We start from the raw sequence: 15,950 nt of genomic DNA on the forward strand, positions 1-15,950 counted from the left end.
TTTGTTTTTTAACATGAACATCCCATATCCTATCTAAGTCAGATGGGTTGCAAATTGGCTAGAGGGCCACACCCAGAGAGTGGTGGTGGACGGGTCATTTTCGACCTGGAGGGATGTGGGCGGTGGGGTTCCCCAGGGCTCTGTCCTCAGGCCTGCACTGTTCAACATCTTCATCAGCAACTTGGAAGAGGGGGTGAAAAGCATCTTGTTTAAATTTGCGGACCACACGAAGATGAGGGAAGAGGTGGGCATGCTAGAAGGGAGGGACAGGCTACAACTAGATCTGGACAGGTTACAGGGGTGGGCAGATGAGAATAGGATGGGATTCAGTACTGACAAGTGCAGGGTACTGCACCTGGGGAGGAAGAACCAGCGGCATACCTATAGGCTGGGGACCTCCCTGCTCATCAGCACAGAGGCAGAAAGAGATCTTGCAGTCGTTATTGATTCCAAGATGACCATGGGCCATCACTGTGAGGATGCGGTCATTAAGGCTGAACCGCACCTTATCATGCATCCACAGATGCATCACGAGCAGGTCCAAAGAGGTGATCCTCCCCCTCTATATGACATTGGTCAGGCCACAGTTGGAGTACTGCGTCTAGTTCTGGGCGCCGCACTTCAGGAGGGATGTGGACAGCATGGGGAGGGTCCAGAGGAGGGCCACTCACATGATCAGGGGGCAGCAGGGCAGGCCCTATGAGGATAGGCTACGGGACCTATCTGCCTCCACAAGAGAAGGCTGAGGGGGGATCTAGTGGCAGTCTGTAAGCTTACCGGGGGGACCACCGGGGAATGGGAGAGGCCCTGTTCCCCCAAGCACTACCCGGAGTAACTAGGAATAATGCCCACAAGTTGATTGAGAGCAGGTTCAGGCTAGACATCAGTAGGCACTACTCGACAGTCAGGGTGGCTAGGATCTGGAACCAACTTCCAAGGGAAGTTGTGCTCGCTTTTACCTTGGAGGTCTTCAAAAGGAGGCTAGATAATCACATAGCCGGGGTCATTTGATCCCAGCATTCTTTCCTACCCATGGCAGGGGGTCTGATCTGCTCAGGTCCCTTCCAACCCTACCAGCTATGAAACTACCAGGGCAGTGGCTCTCCCCTGTCTCCCTTCACATTCCTTTAGTTTTCAAGAGTATGTGGGAACATAATAGACATGGGGTAAATAAATGAATGTTTTTGCAAATCAGAATACCTGGCTTCTGTCCAGGCCTTGTCTAATTAGTTTTTACCCTTCCCCCAGTACTGACACTTGCTGTGCACAGCGTGAAGAGGCTGTCCCCAGGCTGGAAATCTGCTTATCTCAGGATCACCGTAACCCTGTCTTCTCCCCACTTCCTTCCCCTGCCTGTTTATTTATGCAAAGTGCTAGAAATGAATCCTATGAGTCATTGAGACTGGCCTAAAGCCCTCAGACATTTCTCTATACTGTAAGGCTCCTCTGGCTGAGGTCTTTTTTCCTGCTGCTTTCTGCAACTGGGAAAGGGAAGAACTAGCTGAAGGCGTGGACCTAGCATGGTACAATTTGGAAATGAAGTAATAAAGATTTGGCTTTTAATCCGTACAATATTTGTTAAGTTCTATTGTAGAATATAGCTTCAAGGTACTGTTTACATGTCACAGCAATATACAATTGAAAAATATATTAAAAATACCAGAAGAGAATGGAAATGCTTTTGGGATCCACAGCTTTAAGTGTTTTGTCACTATGCACAGTTGTGTGAAACCAGCTTTAAGTAAACTTCAGCATTTCTTAAGAATACTTAGGAACTTTAGTAAAGGCCAAGGACCCCTTTGGGCTGGGCTATGTCCAACCAGTGATGTCAAAGCAAATGCTGTATACTACATACATGTTTATGTAAGATAGAATAGAAACCAAGGATTAATGTAAAGGTATATTATTAGAAGTCTAAGTAGCAGAGGTCAACTAAAATATAGTTCAAAGAATATAGTACAATGATTCTTTGCAGTTCAAAGAATCATTGTAGTTCAATTGAAATTCACCAACTGAGGGGAAAAAGAGACTTTTTGCAGAGTAGTTTTTATACAGTTTACTGAAAAAAAATTAAGAAAAAACTAGAAAATATTTTGAAACTATATTACTACAAAGTAGTCTTTAACAAAAGTTAAGCAAGACTATCATTTCATTGTGGTCAAAGTAAGATCAGACAAATAAGTTAGTGAAAATACTGGCACTAAATAATCATATTAGTCAGAAAAACAACTTAATATTGCTATATAGTTTCTTCTTTTTGAGCTGATAAGGTTTGAATGAGGTAGCCTTTTGCTACAGTGCATAGTACAATTTGAAAACTTTTACTCACTGCAGTGGAATCACTCTTACAACCAGATGAACATGTTAGCACTGGGACCAGACTATGGTTGGTAAGACTATACCCAGTAAGCATTTGGGCACCATCCCCACTCTAAAGTTTGATCCAGAACCCTTGTTTGAAGTTAGGTGCCTAAATCCACAATTTGAAATAAGGTAGTCACAGTTATAGTACCTCTTCTCTTCTCCCGGTTCCATTAATCTTCTATTCTTGGCAAAACAGTGGCACAACTTTAACAGGAAGCTTATGTCTACACTGTTCTATAACTTCATTGTTAAGAAGTGAAAACTTTGAGTATGAACCCTACCATTATAAGGAGAACATTAAACCAAAGCATGCTGCTTTCTGGGGGAATGCCCTAACCACTAAGCTGTTATAAAAAAAGTAGCTCAAGTCTGTATTCCACTGACCCAGTCTTATGTCTTTACCAAAATCTCAGCATCAATTAACGCTTCTTAACTTTCATTTTTGGGTACTATTTCTTCTTTTCCCTTTACCCAACATGACACTTTTTTTCTTCTGGTATGCAGTACTTAGCAAGTTGTAGTAAGCAAATTACCAGTTGGGAAGTTGTGGCTTTTGTGGATACTTTCACCAACACACACAGAGAGAGAGAGAGAGAGAGAGAGAGAGAGAGAGAGAGAGAGAGAGAGAGAGAGAGAGAGAGTGCATGTACACAAGTGAGCTTTAGAACAGAATTAAAAGAATTAAAAAAGCCAAACCTTTTAAAACTTACAGGTGCAAATACATGTTTGCCCTTGAACACTCAAATGTGCTAATAAATAGGTGAGATAACCCTCCCATTCCAACTTCTCTTCTCTTCCCCACAGTTAATAAAAACAGACACAATACAACAAATAGGAAAAAAGATACAAGTGGGGAGTAATTTATTTCAGGGTTTAATCCTGACTATAATTATAAAAACCTTCTTCATCTTCAACCTAAATTCTCCTTGTTCCAATTTTAGAGACCGTTACTTCTTGTCTTGCACCTTTTTAGTGCAGAACAGACTGGAAAAAATCACTTCCCACGATTTTCGACTTCCCATGAATACACCTGCTCATACATCCTCCTATGCTATTTCCTTCTTTTGAAATAACAGCATATGGTTGATTATTCCTCATGACAACTGGGAATCAGACTGTGGTGATAAGGCATCACTTTGCAGCATGGCTACATACTGAAATATGTTAGAAGTTTCACAGGTTATACCTGGCAGTTTACATCTAAGAAAAACATGGACATTAATTTTTCGGTCAATATTATAAATAGGTTTTCTTCGACTCAAAACATGTAGAGGTTACAAGGGCAAGGGCAGGCAGCAAAATGTTGGCCATAACTTTTTTTGTTGCAGAATGTATTATACATTTTGGACAAAACCAAAGGGTTAATGTATCTTAACAAAAGCAAGATGGATTGTCTGTCCCTAGGATGCCTTACAGAGATCCAAGATGTGGCTGTTCATTACAGTGGTGTACATTATGCAAAGAACCATTAACTTGAAAGAAGCCAGAGGAAGGAGAGATGTTGATCTTAATCCTGAGCAGTTCATGAATATTGTAAGTTTTTTCCATATAGCACAATAATCCTTGCTTTGTTTTCACATGGAATTAACCTAATAAATATCCCAAGATAATTGGCTAGTAAGTGCAAGGCAGGGAAGCAAGATGACCACAGAATCCATTAGAGAACCTCTGAAGAGTAACAAGCAGGGCTGCACCTTGGGTGAACTTTGCAAGTGAGTGTGGGGGAAGGGGAAGGAAAAGGACAGAACGCTGGAGGGACACGGCTTCCCAGAGAATGGGGTGCAGGCAGGGAGGGCACTGGAGGGGCCTGGGTTGCAAGAGCAGGAAGGAGGAGGAGTGCAGCAGTCTCACCTATGCCAGAAACAAGTGTCCCTAGCATGGTCTGCCTGCCCAAGCTGCTGCTCTTACAGCATCAGTGCAAAGGCCATGCACCCAGCTGCTGCTGCAAGAGCTACTAGGGTATGCACTCTGCAGGGGGTGGAGGACAATTCCAGTGGTCATCCTAAGTTGACATCCAAGGCTGGTGCCCTCGCTTATCCCTAGTTATGTTACTATTTGCACTCTTTACATTTCTTGAGGGATCCTCAGGAAGGCAATCTAGATAGTCACCAGCCTGTTTGACTTCCACACAATCACACATACAAATCATTGAATTTGTTATTAGTAATTTCATCCTGTCCTAAGTTATATTCAGATACAAAACAAAGACTTTTATCATCTTTTCCTGCTGTTTGCACGTCAGAGCAAGGCTTCCATACAATTTGCAAATGAAGGAGTTTCTGCCACTTATTACTGTGTTATTTTTGGGCTGTTCAGACTATCTACAGTGGGACAGGAGATGTTAGAGTTGTGTCTACATTTATTGTGCTGGCATCAAACATTTTGCAGTCAAATAGCAGCCTTCCCCTTTCCCTCAGTTTGTGCCTGTTTTAGGTTCGTCCTATTTCATGGATTGATCACAGAGAATTGTTTTCCTCCTAAAATGACAACTATCTTCTTTGTGACAATCCTCTTGAATCATAATTCACTTAAATCCTGTGTAGCTGCTGAAGCTTTTCACATTTCCAAAATAGGAAAAATAAATTAATGACAATAAATAATTGCCTTCTTTTCAGCCATCTCTACCTCAGACATTTTCTCAGCAGCATCCTTCATTTGGTTTAGTGATAGAAGAGAAGGGAAAGTTTACCAAACTCACTTCTGGTAGGTTTCTGGGCTTTCAGGTTCCTAGTTTGGGACAAATTAAAATAGAAAATTCATGAGGAAAACTCCCATCCTCTAAAAACAGACAAAAATAGATACTATATGAGGATAGGCTGGTACCTACACTGATCAAACATATTTCCATTGACTTATTTGGAACTTGGAAGTGCAGGGGCACATGATAATTAAACAAATCCATTTTCTTGGCCTATCTCCCTTGCTTGTACTAGATAAGAAAGTACAGAGATATGTACAAGCAATGCTAGTTCAAAGCCTTTGGTCTTCATTTGGCAGTGTGAGATGGTCTGGTACAAAGGATACACTTGTGAGGATCATGAAGTCTTAATGCATGATGGTTATTACCTTGCACTGAACAGAATTCCTTGTGGCAGAGAAAATCCAGGAGACACAGATATGGCTTTCACTTAACATGAAACAAAATTAGATGAGCAGTAAAACTCTTGCCTAATCTTTTTTTTTGGGGGGGGGGTGGGGGTGGGGGTGGGGAATAGAGGACTGCTAAAGTAATTTCTTACTACATATAATGTTCCTTGCAAAGGCTGAAACATCTCCTATTCAGCTAGGCTATAGACAGACATTACACATAAACCAGTTTAAGTGATCAGAAACTGGTTTAAAGCTGTAACAGAACAAATGTTCAGTGCACATAAATCAGTTTGAAAATGGCTGAAACCAGTTTGAGATCAATCTGGTTGAATGTAGTATCAGCTTTAACTGATTTGGGTCAAACTGGTTTATGCAATGTCTGTCCCAAACCATTGCATAAGACCTGTCCCAGGTCTTGCTTGACCAATCTTATTTCCTTTTATGACCAGGTGACCTATCACCTGGACAAGGGAGAGGAGATTGATGTTGTACATCTTGCCTTCAAAAAAGCCTTCGGTCTGGTATCCCATCATCACCTCATGGCAAAACTGGCCAACTGCGGCCTCGGGTCCACCACGATCTGCTAGCTGGGGAATTGGCTCTGTGGTTGGACCCAGAGGGTGGTGGTTGATGGAAGTCAATCGTCATGGTGCCCTGTGACCAGTGGGATCCCCCAAGACTCTGTCCTTGGGGCTATGCTATTTAATGTCTTCATTAATGATGTGGACATTGGAGTCAGAAACTTTGAGGTAAAGCATCCACACCCGAGGACAGGAAGATGATCCAGGCTGACCTTGACAGGCTCAGGAAGTGGGTGGACAAGAACTTGATGGTGTTTAACACCGAAAAATGCAAGGTTCTCCACCTTGGGAGGAAAAACCTGCAGCATCCTTATAGGCTTGGCAGTGCTACACTGGCTAGCACTATGGAAGAAACAGACTTAGGGGTCATCATTTACCACAAGATGAACGTGAGCCTGCAATGCGATGCTGCAGCTAGTAAAGTGAGCAGAACGCTAGCTTGCATCCATAGATACTTCTCAAGCAAATCCCAGGACATCATTCTCCTGTTGTACTTGGCCTTGGTGAGGCTGCAGCTGGAGTAGTGCATCCAGTTTTGGGCTCCACAATTCAAAAAGGATGTGGAAAAGCTTGAGAGAGTCCAGAGGAGTGCCATGCACATGATCAGAGGGCAGGAGAACAGGACCTATGATGAAAGGCTGAGAGCCATGGGACTCTTCAGTTTGGAAAAGTACAGGCTCAGGGGGGACCTGGTGGCTGCTTATAAGTATATAAGGTGTGACTATCAGGATCTGGGGGAACACCTGTTCACCAGAGTGCCCCAAGGGAAGACAAGTTTAAAACATCACAAACTCCTCCAAGACCGTTTCAGGCTGGACATAAGGAAAAACTTCTTTACTATCCGAGCCCCTGAGGCCTGGAATAGACTGCCTCCAGAGGTGGTGCAAGCACCTACTCTGGACTCTTTTAAGAAACATTTGGAGGCCTATCTTACTGGGATCCTTTGACCCTAGCTGATTTCTTACCCCTGGCTCAGGGGGTTGGAATCGATGATCTTCTGACATCTCTTCCAGCCCTAATATCTATGAAATCTGTTAAATCAGCGCTGAGAACCAAAAAACATTCAGGGAGAGAAACTATGTTGTGTCATTGGACTGTAATTTTCTTGAGACTAAGATTGTATAAAATAACTAGCCAATTGCCCATCAGGAATGACAGTGGATGGGGATGGAGCCCAGTGCCCCCCTGCATCTGCGCCTGCTCCCCCTTTACCTCCTGCTGCTTGGGGTCTGGCCCTGCTCCCCCCTCCCTGCCACAGAAGCATGAGGAGGGGAGGAATGGACCCAGGCCTGATGCAGGGGAGGACTGATGCAGGGGTGGGGAGAAGCTGGCCCACCACAGCAGGGCAAGCAGCAGGTCCAGGGTGACCCCACGGTGGTTGGGGAATGGGAGGAGTGGGCCTGAGTAGGGAAGGCCCAAGCCCAAGCCGGGGGGAGATGCCAACCTGCTGTGGTGGTGGCGGTGGGGGGAGCAGCAGGCCCAGCTCAATGCGGCAGGGGCTGGGGAAGGGGAGGAGCAGGATCTGGAGAGTTTAGGATCTTTTTTTTTCTTTTCTTAAAGGGCCAGAGCTGGGGCAGGTGGGAAAGCCATGGGTGGGAGGGGGCTGGGACAGTGGGGTGGGGGGTCAGGGGCTCATGGCAGAGCCCCCCATGCAGCATGGGACAGTGGGAGGCAGCAGAAATCATACCCTTGCTGGGCAGCAGCCAGTGAGTAGGGGCTGTTTTTAAAGCACTGGGACCTGGGGCTGCGTGGGGCAGCCATGGGTGGGGCTGGGGGAGTGGGCAGGGGTTGGGGCCTGGCAGGGGTCCCTGTATGGTCCCCTCCCCCCTCTTCCAGCCCCACCTCCCCTATCTCCAACTCCAGCTCTGAGTCCAGGTCCAGCTCCCTGCTGCAGTGGGCAGAGACTGCCCGAATCACCGAAGCTCTCCAAATCTTTTCTGAATTGATTCAGAGAGCTTTGAATTGATTTGTGCCTTTTAATTGGTCCCCTGATTTGATTTGGATTCAGAGATCTGGCCAGCGAATTGGGCCGAATCTTCTCCAAATCATATCAGCACCTGAAGCTTCGCATAGCCCTAATTTCTATTGCACAGTGATTTGCTTTGAATGTATTCATTATGGATGTCTCCAAAGTGACTGTGGTTTACTTGGGTCCATTCTCCTTAGTTTTTTTGGCTAAGGCTGAAATAACTGCATTAATTAGTCTATGCAGTTTGTCTATGGTTAATGCATGTGCCATTAATCATGTGACACCAGCTGTGTGCAGACATTTTAAACATGATGTAAAATAACCAGGTCATGGCCTGAGTGTCCATGTGCCACTCTTTCCTGTGGCTTTCAATCAGTTGTATACATCCTTTCTGCTAAGATAAGTAAACTAAATTCAGACAGTTCCGAATTGTTATCTAGTGGATGTCACCACTTCCATGACTTTTGATGTACTAGTGTTCACTGCAGTTTACATTGTATTGCGCTGAATGAGCACTCAACATATATAGAGAAATGCAATATATAGAATTTAGCATAGAGGAGGAAAATTGATTTGCAAATATTACAAGAGCAAATATAACTGCTTGCAGGGAAAATAGTGAAAGAGGTCTCAGGAGAGCATAGCCAATATCTTACTAGTCCATAAGAGAAGACTTGCTTGTTTGGGATGTAATGAATAGCAGACAGAGAAAAATCCTTTTTTAATTTTCAAGGCAGAAACTTACTTCTTCAGTGACTTCTCTGGATATCTAGTAAGTCTATTTGCATACTTTCACTGGCCCTATTCAAATTGATATAAATTATATTTTCTTACTGTTTCTCAAACTTTGCAAAGGTGAATGCGTTTCCTTTTGCCAGGAAAATTAATACCTAAGGGAGAAGTAAAAACATCAGGAAACAGTTAAAAACACATTACGTTTACTACTGTGCACTTTTTTGTGGTTGCATGAATTAACAGAGTAAAGTAACCCCTTTCTTTGTTCCTTTTAAAAACCTCTTTCCCCCTCTATCTATTCATCATGGCTGGCTGAAATTTTCTGGTCACTTTGCTTGCTGGTGATCATTCTAATTCTTGTTTCCATTAAACTTAGTAGGAATCCAAGCCTTTAGCAGGTAGATGGCACTGTGCATTCTTTTTTTTTTACCCTCTTTCACTCCTCACCCTTCCCTCCTCCCTCACTCCTTCGTCCTCCGCAGTCTGGTCGTGTTTGGACATGTGTGCTTTCTTGCTTATTTGCCTATCCTTAACCTTTAACACTTTTATTACTCTCAATCAAAAGTAAAAGGATGGGGCAGGGAAATTTCGTTTTCTACCCCCTCTTAATTGTTCCCGCACCTGTTGTCTACATCTTACCACCACCACCACTCATGTACCCTCCTGTCCTCCAGCCTCGCCTCTCTTGGTACCCTCCACCTTCTGTGACCCCTTCGCACCCCATTGACTGCCAGTTTAGTGGCAATGGCTCCCAACGGCTACGACAGTGCCAGGGGAACGGTAATTTTTCTGCAACTATATATTTTGAAACTTTCTTGGAGGGAGGGAGTGGTCACATGACTTCCTTCAATACTGCAACCTGAACTTGCATCACACTGCAGTCCATAGCTGCAAGTCCAAGATGCTGCCTGCCAGACTCAGCAGCTGCAGTATGCAGCATCCCATATTATATTTAAGTAATATGTCCAACCAACCCTGTGTGTGTGAGAGTATGGTTTGTTTGGTTGTTTTTTTGGGTTTTTTGGGGGGGAGGAGGAGTGGGAGGGGTTGGCAAAGTCTGTATTTTCAACTGTGCACCAAGCTCCCCTCCTCTTCCTCTTCTTTTTTCCTTTCTCCTCCAGAAAAAGCAAGACAGGCTGGTGGGGGATGACAGAGGAGGCAACCTTTGTCTGTGCAGGCCAGGCAGCAGCCCCCATGTTTACCTCTGCAAGCCTTGGGTTTGGCCTATCAAGCTGAAACTCCTGGGTTTGTTGGGAAAGGCAGCATTCCCAAGCCCCTTATAGGTGATAGCTGGACAGAAGAAGCACCTGGAAGGAATAATGGGGAGAAGACAAAGTCTGAAAAATGCATCTAACAGACCCAGGCATACACCGGGAAGCTGGAAAAGTACCCAAGAGTCCAAGGAGAAGAGGTGAAAAGAGCATCCAACAGCAGGTTGTGGGGGGAAAGGGAAGAAGAGTTGGGAGCTACTCCAAATGTATAAAGGGGCAGGGGAAGATGAAGGAGGAGAAAACAGTGGCAGCAGGAGTCCCTGAGACAGGACACAGGACAACACAGGGGCTGCAGAAGCCCCTGAAACAGCAAGCAGGAGAGAAGCATCTGAGACGATGGGGGAGAAGAGTGAGGCTATAGTGGCAGGAGATAGACCAAGAGCAAAAAAGAGGGCCCAGAAAGTTACGTCATTATAAAACACCAGCAGAAAGCAGCTGGGGAAGCCTTTGAAATGGCAAGCAAGGAAAAAAGGCTGGAGAAGCAGCTGAGAGACCTGGGCTGGGCGAGGGAGCTACATGAAGCAGCACCCACTTGGGTGCAAGAAGTGCTGCATGCTAAATGGAAGCAAGAAGCCCGTGCGGAATATAGACTAGTGGTTCTCAACCTATTTGCCACAGGAAAGCCACACTTGCAGCTTCCCATATAGATTCACAGATTCTAGGGTCGGAAGGGACCTCAGTGGGCCATCTAGTCCGACCCCCTGCCCCTGGCAGGCAAGAAAAGGGTCTCCAAACCTGGGATCATGTGATCCCAGCCAGGTGCCTGTCCAGTCTCCTCTTGAAGACCCCCAAGGATGGGGTGAGCACCACCTCCCTTGGGAGCCCATTCCAGATCCTGGCAACCCTGACTGTGAAGAACTTTTTTCTAATGTCCAGTCTAAATCTTCTCTCCAGTAGCTTATGGCCATGGTTCCTTGTTGTTCCAGGGGGTGCCCTGGTAAACAGAACATCGCCCACTTCATGCTGCTCTCCCCTTATGAATTTGTACGCCGCCACAAGGTCCCCTCTCAGCCTTCTCTTGGAGAGGCTGAAGAGGTTAAGGTCCCTTAGCCTTTCCTCACAGGGCCTTCCCTGCTGGCCTCCAGTCAAATGAGTGGCTCTTCTTTAGGCCCTCTCCAGGTTGTCTGCATCCCGCTTGAACTGTGGCGTCCAGAACTGGACACAGTACTCCAGCTGTCACCTGACCAGTGCTCTATAGAGAGGGAGAATCACTTCCCTGGACCTGTTTGTGAAGCACCTATGGATGCACGACAAGGTGCGATTGGCTCTGCTGACTGCTTCATCACATTGACGACTCGTGTTCGTCCTGGAGTCAACAGTGACTCCAAGATCTCTTTCTGCCTCAGTGGAGCTGAGAAGGTGGCCCCTCAGCCTACAGGTACAATGGCAGTTCTTTCTCCCTAGATGCAGCACCTTGCACGTGCCCTTACTGAATTGCATCCTGTTGCTCTCTGCCCACTTCTCCAACGTGCCTTGGTCGGCCTGGATCTGGTTCCTCCTCTCCAGAGTGTTAGCTTCACCCCATATTTTTGTGTCATCCGCAAATTTGGACAAGGTGCTTTCCACCCACTCATCTAGATTACCGATGAAGATGTTGTGGGCTGCACCCATACAACTTATTTCCTGTGTATCCATTTAAAAAATAGCTTTTATCTAAATAAAGAAGAGATGATGGGGGCAAAGATTGAAAGGAACACAAATAGTCAAATAATACTGCAGAAAACACTTGAGGGTTTTATTTCATATAAATGAAAGCAGTTCATATTTTTCATGGTTATTTTTCCTGTTTATTGAGCTGATGAAAGTTTGTTTGGGTACAGTGTTTTCTGTTATTTTAATTTCTTAAATGAAAGACATGTCTAAAGCTGTTTTTCTGTTTTTTTACAGAGTCAAGTAGATGTGTACTTATCATACTTCCCCAATTACACTTCTGTAAAAAACATAATTCACTGTTTCTGAAATTGACACTGCCTATTAATCTCTGCCTCTGAATCTGTTGTGCTGAATATTTTCTAATATTATCTAACTCCTCTTGTTACATGAATGTTGGGGAAAATAATAAATATGCTTGTCTTTTTTAGATTTGCAAACGAGCATATTATGCATTAATTTCAACACTAGGAGCATCAGAACCAGGATCAGTCAATTCCAGGATAATTGTCATGTATCACCTCTCTTGAGTTCTAAGTCAATTGCACAGGTCTTCATTACTAGCAGGAGAAAAGGCCAAGTAAAAAACAAAAAAGACTAAGTGCCCCAGAACCTGAAAATATTTATATTTCTACTTGGTAACAATACTTCGTTTGCTAAATCTAATCCTGAAAAAGGACATACATTTTTCATAAAAGACCCCCAAATTTCTAGTTGCAACAGAAATGAAGAAGTAGTTAGAAAAATAATATTTCTATTTTGCAGTTTTAAAAAATAGCAACAGAGACAATAGCCTAGGTGGGCAAATATGAGAGATGCTTAAATCTTGATTTATCTAACTAAAACTGTTACAGGTCTCAAAAACTGTGGTTGGATTGTCAGAGTTGCAGACCAAGGTTTATGTGACTAAACACTGATTTAGGAGGGTAATTTGAATACAGTAACTCTACAGTATTTACCTTTCGTCCATAAGTAATAAAAGATGTTATACAACAATGCATTGACCCCAGTTTCTGCCATAGCATCCTAAGGCCTTGTACAGAACTTTAGTTTCTCCTGGGACAGTGTCTTTGGTCTCCCTGGAGAAAGCATGAGTGTTCAAGACGTTCAAGCTTTTTTGCCCCGAGTAATAATGGCCACTCTAGGAAACACCCACCCTGGGAAAAATGAGTTAAATTACTCACGGGACAGTTTCTTATGGGAGAGTAAATGTCTTAACAAGCTGTGTGGGTAAGTTTTTCTACCAAGAGAATAAAACAGTTTTTTTTCAGCTTAAAGAACATCAGTAAGAGACTGCATATTCACAATGAAATAAAACTGCACCAAACTTTTTTCCCCCACAAACATTTGTAAAAAGAAATATTAGAAGACTTTTAATGTACTCAGAGCAAGTTTTTCTCCACATGTCTTAACTAATTTAGTCCCTTGTTGGCCTCAGTGGTTCCTCATAGTCATCCTGCCTGGGACCGTGCACTTCCTCTTACAGTTCTAACTCCAGCCTAACCGCAGATTGGTCAACTCCCTCCTAACTGCCACATGGTGACACTGTATATGATTTCTCATTTCAATAAGTGGATTCTATCATACATAAAGGATCCTTTTACAAATAATTTTAAAGCATTCAAAAACATTCTCCAGAATGCTACAATTTTTTAAACACTTTGTAGTGTGAGAGAGTGTCTAGTTTGATATGTTGCAACAATAGTTTGGTTGTAATACCTTTACAGTCGAAGAAGAGTGATCCAGATTATTTGTCCTTGATCTTCAAGGATCAGTCTGTATATACATAGAAATAGCCTCTCTCTAAATAGCTCTGGACTGTCGTGCACCTTTAACATCTGACAAGTTTGGGAACAGGTTCTACTCCTTTCTCCACTGTGTGGACAGCAATGTCATGACATAAAAAAGGCCTGTATCTGCTCCCTGCCCTCTGGTGTGTTAACTTTTTCCCATAACATGGTATCATCTGCGAACTTGGAGAGGGTACTCTCCACACCCTCATCCAAGTTGCTGAGGAAGATATTAAAAAACACCAGTCCAAGGGCCGAACCCTGCGGAATTCAACTGCCCACCTCCATCCAGGCCGAGAACGACCCATCCGCCACCGCTACACATGCTCCTGCTTACCAGATCCCTAGAAATGGTCAACCTTTTGGCCCTGTGGTTCAAATGAGTGGCTCAGAGCTGGTTCAGTGGCTGGATTGGGCCCCATACACCAGGATTGTGCCTGCATGCCTGGATCAAGCCCTTCACCACCCTTGCCTGGACCTGCATGCCAAGATTGTTCCCTGGGGCCCAATACCACCATGCCTATCAGGCACCAGGATGGGAATCCACGCTGTCCCTACCTGTCCCCACATGCTGTGATCCATGGCCTTGTGTCATCTTGCTTAGGCCCTGTGTGCCATGATCAAGTCTTGGGGCCACATGCTGCCCCCACATGCCAGGACCCTTGCTTCCTCTATCCAGTCCCATGTGTCTAGACTGGGCTTCATGCCACCTTGCCACAGCCCACAGAATACCCCATGGACCCCTGAACAGCCCCCTGGGCTGCATGACACAGGGCTGGGGCCTAGATCTGTGCATATCAGAGTACTGATCCTTAATATGCAGTTTCTAACGGCATGTTCTAATTTTAAAATCATATAGCATTCCATAATTAGCATGTGCTCATTGTAATGCCTCTACTTAGACTAGAACCAAAGGTAATATTCTAATTTCATAGTTTCATAGTAGTTAGGAGCTGTAAGGGAACTTACAGATCACTGGGTCCAGTCCCCCTGCACTTGGGCAGGAAAGACTGCTGGGATCAGATGACCCCAGCAAGATGGGTGTCAAGACCCTTTTTGAAGATCGCCAGGGTGCGGGACTACTACTTCTGGGGGGAGCCTGTTGCAAACCCTCAACACTTGACTTGTGAAGAAGTTTTTCCTTACATCTGTGATGTGCTAGCTGGTAATGATTTGGCCCAGGGGTTTCGTAAGGGTAAAAGATAATTGGAGGACTTGGGATTCCCTTTCCTCACCAATCAGGCCTCAGGGAATCACCCTCCATGTCCCCTGATTGGCCCCTTGGGTCACCTGTAGGGGGATAAAAGGGGCAGCGCAGCTGACTCAGGGGCGACCAATGAGGGACTACAAGGAAGGAGATTCAAAGAGCTGGCAAAGAGCTGGGCCAGCAGGGCAGGAGCAGTTGTCCCAGAAGAACCTGAAGGAATGGGACCTGCAGACAGCAGTTGGACCCTCAGCAGCGCGGCATGCAGCCTGCAGGAGAGGCTCCCCAGCTCCAGCAAGGATCTGAGCAGTGACCTGCGAGGTTCCCAGCTCTGCTTCCAGCACCTTCAATAAGAGACCAGGAAGCGCAACATGAGGCAGGGGCTTCTGGAAGGTCAAGACGCCTAGCAGGGTGGAGCAGTACCAGCACTGGTGGCTGTGTGCCATCATACCTGTAGGCTGGGGGGCCACCTTCTCAGCTCCACTGAGGCAGAAAGAGATCTTGGAGTCACTGTTGACTCCAGGACGAACACGAGTCGTCAATGTGATGAAGCAGTCAGCAGAGCCAATCGCACCTTGTCGTGCATCCATAGGTGCTTCACAAACAGGTCCAGGGAAGTGATTCTCCCTCTCTATAGAGCACTGGTCAGGTGACAGCTGGAGTACTGTGTCCAGTTCTGGACGCCACAGTTCAAGCGGGATGCAGACAACCTGGAGAGGGCCTAAAGAAGAGCCACTCATTTGACTGGAGGCCAGCAGGGAAGGCCCTGTGAGGAAAGGCTAAGGGACCTTAACCTCTTCAGCCTCTCCAAGAGAAGGCTGAGAGGGGACCTTGTGGCGGCGTACAAATTCATAAGGGGAGAGCAGCATGAAGTGGGCGATGTTCTGTTTACCAGGGCACCCCCTGGAACAACAAGGAACCATGGCCATAAGCTACTGGAGAGAAGATTTAGACTGGACATTAGAAAAAAGTTCTTCACAGTCAGGGTTGCCAGGATCTGGAATGGGCTCCCAAGGGAGGTGGTGCTCACCCCATCCTTGGGGGTCTTCAAGAGGAGACTGGACAGGCACCTGGCTGGGATCACATGATCCCAGGTTTGGAGACCCTTTTCTTGCCTGCCAGGGGCAGGGGGTCGGACTAGATGGCCCACTGAGGTCCCTTCCGACCCTAGAATCTGTGAATCTATATGGGAAGCTGCAAGTGTGGCTTTCCTGTGGCAAATAGGTTGAGAACCACTAGTCTATATTCCGCACGGGCTTCTTGCTTCCATTTAGCATGCAGCACTTCTTGCACCCA

This window comes from Crocodylus siamensis, chromosome 7, assembly GCF_052110815.1.
Source record: "Crocodylus siamensis isolate JL-2025a chromosome 7, ASM5211081v1, whole genome shotgun sequence".
Lineage (NCBI taxonomy): Eukaryota > Metazoa > Chordata > Crocodylia > Crocodylidae > Crocodylus > Crocodylus siamensis.